Here is a 10,692-nt window from a genome sequence, read left to right on the forward strand (position 1 = left end):
GTACAGGAAGCCGGACACGACCACCTGGGCCCGCGGGACCCCGTCCGGGACGGTGCAGAGCTGACAGTGGACGGTGGCCCTGGGATGAGGAGGGGAGGGGAGGCCGCTGAGCGGGGACGAGATCGCCCTTCCGGGAGGGAAAGCCCTGACACAGGGGTGCTGGGTGCCCCCGAACTGCACGTTTAAAACGGCTCGAGCGGCCACCTCCACGTCATGGATTTTACCCCAGAGAAGTGAGTCAATAGCGGTTTCGATGGTCTTCGCCAGAGAGCGTCATACAGGGGGACGGCCACCGACGGCAGACGTGGACAGTGTGATGGCCACTCGGACACGTTCTCACTCTGCGACCTTGGCCGAAACTCTTCCCACCGTCCTGGAGGCTGGAAGGCCAAGGTCAAAGCGTCGCAGGCCAGCGGCACTCCGGAGGCCCCGTCCTGGGCGTGCGGACGCCGTCCTCTCTCTGTGCCCTCACATGCTCCGTCATCTGCGCCTGCGTCCCGACCCCTGTTCTCACAAGGTCATTAGCTGCACTGGGCCAGGGCCTCCCCCTAGCGACTCCTTTCACTCTAAGACCCCCTTTAACGGCCCTCTCTCCAGACACAGCCACATTAGGGGTTAGGACTGCACCCTATAAATTCGGGGGGACACCATCTGCCCATGCCAGCTCGCACGCACCGGGTACCTGCCGTAAAGAGCTGACCTGGGAAAGCCAGGGGCCTCCCTGTGGAAGAGAGGAGAGCCACTTCCCATAGCGGAGCCGGGGGAGTCATGGCATAAGGGACGAGCCAGGGACACAGGACGGCAGCTGGATGGGACACAGGGGAGGTGGGGGACCCGAGCCACGCCCGTGGAGCATGGGGACACCTGGACACAGCCTGGCGGCTGTGCACCTCCGCGGTGTCCCTAGCTCCTGCCCTGTGCGCTCCTGCCGGGCAGTCCCCAGGGCCTGCACAGGGTCCTCACGTGGCACCAGGATGCCGGCTCCGCACACGTCGTCAGCAGCAGCAGAGGCCGCATTTCCCCAGCAGCTTCAAAGAGGTTACGAAACCTCTTGTGACCTCCTGGAGCTCTGTGGGGACCCAGGCCCCTCCCACCTTCCTCCATGTAAACAAAGAAACGGCCAAGTGGAACCCCCCCACACCCAAGGGTGACAGCGTGGACCATCCATCACCATTTGTCATTTTTATTTCCAAGCCGCGAGCTTTCCCAGCTGGGCCAACTCATCCCCACCGGCCCGTGCACTTTCGTCCCCATGGCAGTTGGACCTGGCATGCCCTGATGTTTATTTCAACTTCATGATTAAAGAAGAATGTTAAGTGAACAGCTCGACGCTGTTCCAAACGCTGAAAAGAGCTGGAAAAATGTAACCCCTTGAGCAAAGCTTAGGAAGGGAAAAAACACATCTACAAATAACAAACTTGGAAATAACACAGCCTTTAGTTTGGGGCCCGTGCGGCTTTCTTAGATTGTTTCTTGCTTTTTTTTTTTTTGTTAACGAGGAGTCTCTGAAAAAAGAGGTCAACTGTCATAACCATTTCAGAATCACCATTAGAAACCAAACAAGGAAAACACGCGAAGACGATGACTAAGAGGGTCTCATTCGATCGCTATAAGGACCGTTTCATAAAAGCAGCTGATGGGTGAACACCAAAAGTGTCACACAGGTGTCCCTGTGCCCTGGTTTGTGCCCAATCAAAGGTTGTCAGCCGGTGTTTGATGGAGGGAGGGACGCCTGTCGCTTGACTGACGGGCCCAGCATCATCGCATGAAACCACGGCAGCCAGGAGGGCCCCGTATTCCAGTGCTGCTGACAAGGAAGCCGAGGCGTTGTCTCCGGGTCACAGGGCTGGTGGCCCGGAGCTCCTTCGGAATCTGTTGTTCACTACAAAGCAGGTGCCTCTCCAGCCTGTCCTGTCCTGCACGGCCCGGCCCACTGGGGAGGCAGAAGGTGCTGAGGGGACAGTCTCCAGCCTCCATGGCTTGTGAGAAGGATGCTTCGGGCCTGTGTGCGGCTGCTCCCTGAGGGGACCCCAGGTGCAGCGCTTACCCTAGTGCAGCAACTGCTGCCCCCCCTGCAATGCCCAGGCCCGGGGAGGGCTGACAGGTGGTGGGGGACGCCCGCCTGTGGTCACGCACACGCTTTGATAGGCATGTCCTTCTTTAGAACACCAGCTTCTCCAGGCGGGGTGGCGGTGGCACGTCGGCCTTCGACAGCACTGCCAAAGGCCAAACTGCACGCTCTATATCGAAGACCACTTGGACGGTCATGTTTAGCAAACAGAACAGGGTCTGGTGTCAAAGCCCAGAACTCCCCGACTGGCTCTCACGGGGACAAAAGCCCAGCAGGGCCAGCCACATTACCCTTCACCGACCCGCACTGCCGTGTGACTATGCTGGGCTCTGGGGACCAGACGAAGCCTGCCGGGGTGCGGGCAGTCCAGGCGCGCTTGTAGGGGGCTGCCTGGTGTTCCACCGCCTGTGGCCTTGTGCCCACCTACCCACCCCGCCTGCAAGAGGGCGTGATGCCTGGAGGGGCCTCAGCTGTCCTGCACACACGGTCACCCATGGGCCCACTGGTGATGCCGTGAGACCTGCCCCCGAGCCTGTAACCCAAGTGGGTGGAGCGAGGCGGGGCAGGCTCCTGTCACTGCTCTGGGGACAGGGGACCCCGGCACTGCCAGCGCCCAGGAATGGCCTCCTGGCGTAGGGGCAAAACACGCGCTCGGCCAGAAAGCGCGTGGTTTCCAGCCAACCACCTGCGATGACCCCCATCGCCTGGAGGCCAGCCCTCTTCCAGCCCAGACTAGCACGTCCCCCAACCCCACCGGCCGTGCCCCCACTCTGCGAGGGACCCTGGAAATTCCTCCCAGTTCCGAGGGTCCCATGCTGCCGTCGCCCACACTGCCCGTTCTGCGCAGCCGGCTTCATTCCTTCTGCTCACTGGGTCCCCGTGCTTGACCCCAGCTCCTCCGGGCGCCCTCACTGTGAGCACGCGACGTTGAGCAGGGTTTGGTGGCTTCTTCCTTGAGTTGGGAACCTTTGGAGGGGTTAAAAGACCCCGTTTCTGGTACACATGAAAGGCAGGTGACTGGTGAGGTGAGTGTCAGTCACGGACCACCATGCAGAGGGAGCCTCTGCGTCAGTGAGGGGAGTGAGACCTGGGCGGAGGGAGCGGGGGACGGTGCCAGCGGCGTGGGGCAGCGGCCAGGAGGCATGTGGCACGGGCTGGAAGCCGAATGGCATTCTGAGGGGACAGGTTGCCCCTTCAGGAAGCCCAGGCCCAGGAAGCGGCCTCAGGCTGGTCGCTGGTGTGACCTCAAGACGGGGCACAGGACCCCAGGAGCGGAGCGTGTCCCAGCTCTGTCCGTGGAAGGGAAGCGGTGGAGGCAGGTTCTCAGGGACCAGGTACTGTCGGGTGCTGAGGCAGTTTCACTTCAGGGCCGAGGAGTGTGACCCTCCGAGCTGAGGTGTGACCAGAAAGAAAAATGAAAATCTCACTTGCCATGCGCGATTCAGTTTGGAAGGCTCGGCGTCAGTGCCCCCCGCGAGACATGTTTTTGGGGAGCAGCCCCTGAAATAAAAGCTGCAGTGCTAGAGCAGCAGCCAGACACGTGATGGACCTGCCAGTGTCACCCGTGTGCCCGGGCGTCAGCTTGGACCAGGCCTGGCCCCACCTCCCGGGGCCACAGGGGCCACTGCACAGCCACGGGGTCTGCACCCAGGGGCTCAGCCGAGCTCATCCAGAGTGGGCCTGAGCCCCCGACTCTAAATCCCACTGTACACATGTATACATGTGTGTATGTGCATGTGCGTGTGTGTGCATGTGTGTGCGTGTGTGGAGACATGCTTCCTTTCCTAGACTGTAAAACGATCCTGTGCATTTAAAAGCCTTGGGCTCAGGACCTCGAGTGACCAGAGCGGGCTGCGTGGAGTGTCCAGCCCTGGTCTGTCCCTTGCAGCCTCTGCTCCTGTTCCGCAGCCTGAGCGCTCAGCAGCAGGATGGGGGCCAGTCTCACTGGAAGCCAACTCCAGCAGCCTCGGCCCCCGGGGCCCCATCCCGACCATCGCTCATGGTCCCCGTTGGCTGGAGACTTGCGGCTTCGGCTCCAGCATCGACGTGGCCTTCCAGGCTGAGCCCTGCTCCTCTTCCTTCAGCCCTGAAGTCTGCCCTCGGCTGTCCGTGTCCCCCACCTGAGCTGAGCCAGCCGCGGCCCCGTCTCACTCCTGTGCCATGCTGGCAGACACCCAGATGTGCTCAGAGGTGTTACATCAGTTCCGAGCATGCATCTCCGTAAGGAGACCACGTCCTAGTGGGTCATGCGTGCGTTTAATCCTGGGATGGCATCAGCTGCACCCCAGACGTCCAAGGTCCTGTCCACATTTGGACCAGCTTGTCAACTGCTAACAACCTGCTGGGATTTTGGCAAGAATCGGGTTAAAGCTAAAAACCAGTTTAGGGCAAGTTGCCATCTTGAGCAATATTGTATTCATCTTGCATCCGGCCACACTGGTAAGCTAGCTTAGTTTTAACAGACTTTTTGTTTGCTTTTTTTGTTTATTTGTTTTGCGTCCTTAGAATTTTCTACATTGATTAGAAGGTTTTAAACAAAACATTTAATTTGTTTAATGAACGTAGAACTATTCAGGTTAATTCTTCTCGAGTGAACTTCGGTAGTTTGGTCCCCTCCGTCTAAGGTGTCAAGTTTGTAGCGGAGAGGTGGTGCTAGCACCTGTCGTTACCCATGTGTTGTTTGTGTGGCCCGGTAGTCCCCTTTCATCTCTGATATTGGTATTTTGTGTCTTCTTTATATCTCTGTTGGTCTTGCTAGGATTTTATTGACCTTTTCAAAGAACCAGCTTTTGTTTTTTGGTTTTTCCCTACTGTCGTACTATTTTCAATTTCATCGATTTCTGTTCTTCTATTATTATTTCCTTCCTTCTGCTTGACTTGAGTCGATTTTGCTTTTTCTTCCCCAGACTTTAAAGTAGAAGTTTAGATGACCAATTTGAGACTTTCCTCTCTTCTTAGTGCAAGCATTTAACACTATAAATTTCCCTGTAAGCAGTGCTTTAGTAACATGCAATAAATATTTATAGGTTGTATTTTTACTTTCATTCAATTCAGAATCATTCCTAATTTCCCTGGAGATGTGTGTTTTGACCCATGTATTGTTTAGAAGCATTACATTTAATGTGTAAGTATTTGGAGATTTTTTTCCAAATTTACTTTTGTTTTGTTTCTAGGTTAATTCCATCCTTGCTGGAGAACAGAATTTGTATGCCTCGAGTCTTTTGCATTTGTCAGTGTCCAGTCTCAGTGGATGTTTCATGTGCTCTTAGAATGTGCATTCCGCTATTGCGAAGTCAATTGTCCTATAAACGCTCATTAAGTCCTTTACTGATAGTGTTTTCCAAATCTTTTGCATCCTTGCGAATTAGGCCTCTTTTTTATTGATAACCGAGGGAGTAGGTGTCGAAGTCTCCAAGTATAACTGGGTTTTTTTCCACTTCTCTTTTTAGTTCTATCGGTTTTCGGTTCTTCCCTTTGGGAGTATTCGCCCTTCTCAGTGACGTCATCCTTTATCGCCGTGCTAGCGTCCACATTCATCCCTGGTTGTTCGCCTTGTTCTGAAGTCTGGTTTTCCTGATGTCAATATAGTCTGTCCGGCTTTAAATTTTTTTAACTAAATGTTTTATTTTGGAATTATTTTAGATTTGTAGAAGAGTTGGTTATTCAGAGGGCACCATTCTTCCTGCTAATACCCTTTTTTATTGTTCTAGAACCTTGTCCAAGAGACCACGCTGCATCCGGCCATCATTTCTTCCTAGTCTGCTCTGGTCTGTGACAGCATGTACCTTGTCCCTTCTTTATCAATAGCTCAGCAGTTTGGAGCTGACATCAGATGTGCCAAGCAAGCTAATGGGGGTGTCTCGAGTCTCCACTTCTTCTTATACCCAGTGGAAATGATGTCCTCGTCCCATTAGGCCCTCATGGCTGTTAAAGCAGATAACGCAAGTGAACGCCTGGCACCGTGTGCTTGGCACGTGGCGCGGACAGAAAGCACAGCTGGTTTCCTTTCTTCCAGGCACCTGACAACTTGTTTATTCCCAATGAGCAGATTCGCGCCTGTTGTAACCAGTACACGCGGTTCTTGTTTTCAGGAAGCTGCGTCCCGGTTATAAATACATCTGATGAGATGATACAAAGCCTTCCAGGGAACTTCTGCCCCTGACATGGTGACAGCTTTCACATTACCATCTCTGTGCCCCTCAAAGGGTGGAGGGCCCAAGAGCATCCGAATGGAGTGGATCAGAAGAGAATGGGAATCAGTTCAGATCTCCCTCTTTCTCAAGAGCTGGCGCTTGTCATTCCAGAGGGAAATACTACAAATTTAGCTTCTTGTGAAATTGCGACATACCAGGTCAAAATAACCCCTGGCCTGTGGAAAAATAAAGTTCTCTGATTCCCTTGACACCTCTTCTTTATTCTTTGGATGCTGAGATGAGCCGATTGGCAGAGACTGGGGGTCAGGTGGCCACCCTGATTTCGTCCTGCTGCCCGGGGTCCCCACTGGCCTGCCGGCATGTCTGAGCCTCAGGCTGGGTGACCAGGTGGCGATTCACTATTGCAGCTGGGTCGGCTCTTACCTTAGAGTATAAGTTTTAGTCATTTCTTTGTCTCTTGATGGAATTTTATTGTGTCACTACTTGGAGCTTTCTCTGGAGGTGAATGTGGTGTTTTGATTCATCAACATAAATATTACAGAGAAACAAAATCATAAATTTATAAAATGTTGGATCTGGGTTGGAAGGTGGAGTGTTTTGCCCAGAGTTGCAAAGCTCGTTCACAGGCCAGTCAAGACCAGACCTGTTTTCAGGTTCTCAGTTTGGTTCAAATTTTTCACTATTTTGGACCTTAACGTTACTGCCATCAGAACAGCCCTCTGTCCCCTCTTCCGTCTCTGCTAACACGTAGTTACCGGAGAGCCTCGTGGGCGGCTGTCCGCCTCCTGGAACCGCGGCGAACTTCGTCACATGGCGACGTGGGCCCCCAGCGCTGGCGCAGGCCACACGCTCCTCGAGCCCGGCTGGAAGGACATGCGCGGCCGAAGCGTCCGCGAGACTCCGCTTCTCTCGCGAGACTCTGCGCGATCTTCCTAATCCAGGTCTCCGCGGCCTCGGCACAGCCCGTAGCCCCGGAGGGGGGCGGGGCCTGTCTCCCCCCCGCCCCCCCGCCCCGTGGAACCCGCCCTGGCCGCAGACGCTGCCCTCCGTGACCTCCGACGACGGCACAGGCGTTTCCCCCGCGCCAGGGTTAGCGCCGATGTCACGTGATCGGCACGTCAGCAGGGACAGCTGTTGCGGAATCTGTTCATGGATTCAGCACGTCCGCCCGCCTGCGCCAGGCTCTCTGCTGGGCACCGTGGGCCCGTGAACCCTGCTCCCCCTTCCTAGGGCCTGGAAGGGTGACAGGAACCAGTGCGGGAACCACGAGGGGCGTGCCGAGGCCCGGCGGAGCGTCCTGGTGGGCGTCACGGCACGTGGGCACCATCGCCCTCAGGAGGGTGGGGCAGGGGCTGGTGCGGCTGGAGTCTGGGCCCCCCGCCGCTCCACCTTTGGGGGCCTTTGCGGCTTGTGTGCTCGCTCATTGTCTCCGCAGCCAACGAGCAGCCTGCGAGCCCCACCTTGTCACACCAGGCGCTGCCCCAGGCGGCCAGCGCTTGCAATCTGGGTGGGGGCAGCTCGAAGCCGGGACCTGAAACCTGTCCCTGCTCCCCATCCCCCGACAGCGGACACATGTGTCGCCTCAAGACGGTTCTGATTCTAAGGAAAGCCGAGGGACCGGAGCTGTACGCGCATTTTTTCCTGTGTCTTCCATTATTCTGCAGAATACGTTTTGAAAGGGGAATGTCGTGTGTCAAAAGAGGTGGACATTTAAAGTCCCTCCAACCCGCGCTGCTAGATGCATTTCCAGAAGGACACTCGACACAGTCATGCAGTTTGCCAGAGCGACCTCGTCATTCATCTCCTCTGCTTTTCTCTTTTCTTTCTTTTTCTTTCTTTCTTTCTTTCTCCTTTCCTTTCCTTTCCTTTCCTTTCCTTTCCTTTCCTTTCCTTTCCTTTCCTTTCCTTTCCTTTCCTTCCTTCCCTTCCCTTCCCTTCCCTTCCCTTCCCTTCCCTTCCCTTCCTTCCTTCCTTCCTTCCTTCTTTCTTTCTTTCTTTTTTTTGAGTTTTGGGGAGCCTAGATATCCCTCTCAGCTTCTTGGCATTTGGGGTTCAACAGAGAGATTTGGGGGTGTTTTCTCTTTCATTAGTAAATTAGCATGATCGGGGGAAAACGCGGGGGCTGGGTGACCATGTCGATGGCTACCACGCGCAGAGTGCCCGCCCTCTGACGAGTCGTCGCAGAGTGTCCACCTGGTGGGGTGGGGTTGACAACGACGCCAGTGGCCACCTGAGGAATCCGGGCGGTGGGTGAGAGACTCGGAGAAGCTCACGCGCTCGAGCACCCTCGCCTTGCTCAGCACGACGGCCTTCCCCAAGTTGCGGCGAGCATCCAAGCAGAGATTCCGAGCGGGAGCAAGAGACATGTTGTCCTTGCAAAAAGCACAGCTGACTGGTCCCCACGGCTGCCCCGCCCTCCTCACGTGACCAGCCAGCGGTTTCCAGAGGAGGAAACTGGAGTGTGAGAGGCTCCCCCAGCCTCCTCCTCCCCCTGTCCCCCCTCCCAATTACGCGGCTTGTAGCCAATGGCGTCCGACGTAAATGGTGCGCTCTGACCCGGGCCCTGTGGCCTTGGAGTGACATCACACACTTGCTGGTTGACACACACGATGCCGCTTGTGCGGGTTTCCTCGCTGGTCTGAGGCTCAGCTGGTGCAGAGAGCTGGGTCAGCGTGACCGGAGCGCACGAGCTGTCCTGACCTCATCTTGGCCACACATGGCAGCTTCCTGAGCACACTGCCAACGTCCTCATCACCTGATGACACTATTCCTGCCTGCGTTCTGGGCTGGCAGAAGAACTTGAGGCTACCAAAGGACATTATTCTCCTAGAACTTTCAAGTTCCGTGCAGTCCAGTACGTTCCTTTCCTGAAGAGTTGGGAAATCTCCAAGATAAAAAAATAGATATGAGAGAGATGTAAAATAATCACGAGCTAGTGAAGACCCCGAACACGTATCTGGATCTGACTTTAGAAAATCACCTAGTAGTTCGCAGGCTTTTTGTCTACAACGATGAAGAACCTAGCACATGCCGTGCTGGAGTCTGGAAGAGACACATAGTCCCAGCGTCAAAGCACTTATGTGAGGCGAGGCTGTCAGAAAAACACGCAGTGAGAACGCAGTGTGAGAAAGAACACAGTCAACCCCGCTCCCCCTGGCAGCGCCAGGAGCAGCCCGCAGACCCGGCAGAGACTTCCCGGACGCAGCTCTACCTTGAAGGGCGAGTGTGAAGTGTGCAGAGCCAAGAGAAAGCTGGCGACCAGAGGCAGGAGATACAGGCGCAGGTGTTGTCACCGTCACGGTCTCCGTCACAGAGGAGCAAACACGTTGGTCGGGAGCAAAGTACAGGCTGCAGGTGGAAGTGTGCAGACGAGCGAGACCAGAAAGGCAGGCTGGAACCGGAGCACGCGTCCGTTGAAATCCCTTGCTTTCTTTTTACCAAAAAAAAAATCGAATGGTCCCAGCTCAAGCATAACAAGCTAATTTATGCCAACAGACAGTGTCCAAAAAACTCAGGGCCAGTAATTCAGCCTCAGTGTGGCCAGAGGGTGAGGTCACACGGAACACACACTGCCGCTTGGCAGAAGGGGACATTTCTCTGCAGCAGAGGGCAGTGGATTTGGGTGGGACAGACACTGGATACTCATGCATCACCATCAATGAAAGTTCTCGTAGGTGAGGATGAGGCGGGTGAATTCTACTGTGATGCCTCAGGAGATGCCTGAAAGATCCCAGACCTGTGACGGTGACGTGGTTATATCAATAAGTGTGTTTTAAATGTGAAATAAAGCACCGATATGCAAACCAGCAAAAAAAACCCAAATATATGAATTCATAGGTTATTGTGAAGTAAATGCCTTTATCGCTGCCACCCAGGCCGATGAACAGCCCTGCCTGGCCCCCAGACGCCATCTGTACCACGTCCCAGTCATGACAGCGAGAGTTAATGATGGAAACTGCAGCTGTATTGGAGCTGGGAAGGCCTGTATGGAGAACTCTCACACCTAGCACTTGAAATCGATTACCCCGAACAGGGGACGTCAGTCCCAGACCCCAGCGGGATGTCCCCAGCTCTGCCCAACAACAAGGTCGACTGTTTCCTTCCAGCAGGAAGAAGGAAGATTGTCCTTTTGCCCAGCAACAAGCCTGGCCAATGACAACTCCGCAGCTCAGCCAATGAGAAGCCATCTAACCTGACCGCTCGCTCTCCTCCAACCAACTTTAATCTGTCTCTTGCCGGTGGCTTCCTAGTCCCACCCTCCTTCCTATAAAAGCCTCTGTCTCGTGTAATCCCTGGGAGCATCGCTCTGCGTGCTGGAAGGGATGCTCTATCGCCCGAATGTGCGTGCCCAGGCCCTGTCATTTGGTCTCACATGTTTTTTAAATTTTTTTATTTGCATTTGGAGCACGTCTTCTAATGTGCAGTCCCCCCTCCAATCCTCATATTCCCGAAGGTTGTTGGCAGGAG

Source organism: Rousettus aegyptiacus, unplaced genomic scaffold, assembly GCF_014176215.1.
Source record: "Rousettus aegyptiacus isolate mRouAeg1 unplaced genomic scaffold, mRouAeg1.p scaffold_m13_p_13, whole genome shotgun sequence".
NCBI lineage: Eukaryota > Metazoa > Chordata > Mammalia > Chiroptera > Pteropodidae > Rousettus > Rousettus aegyptiacus.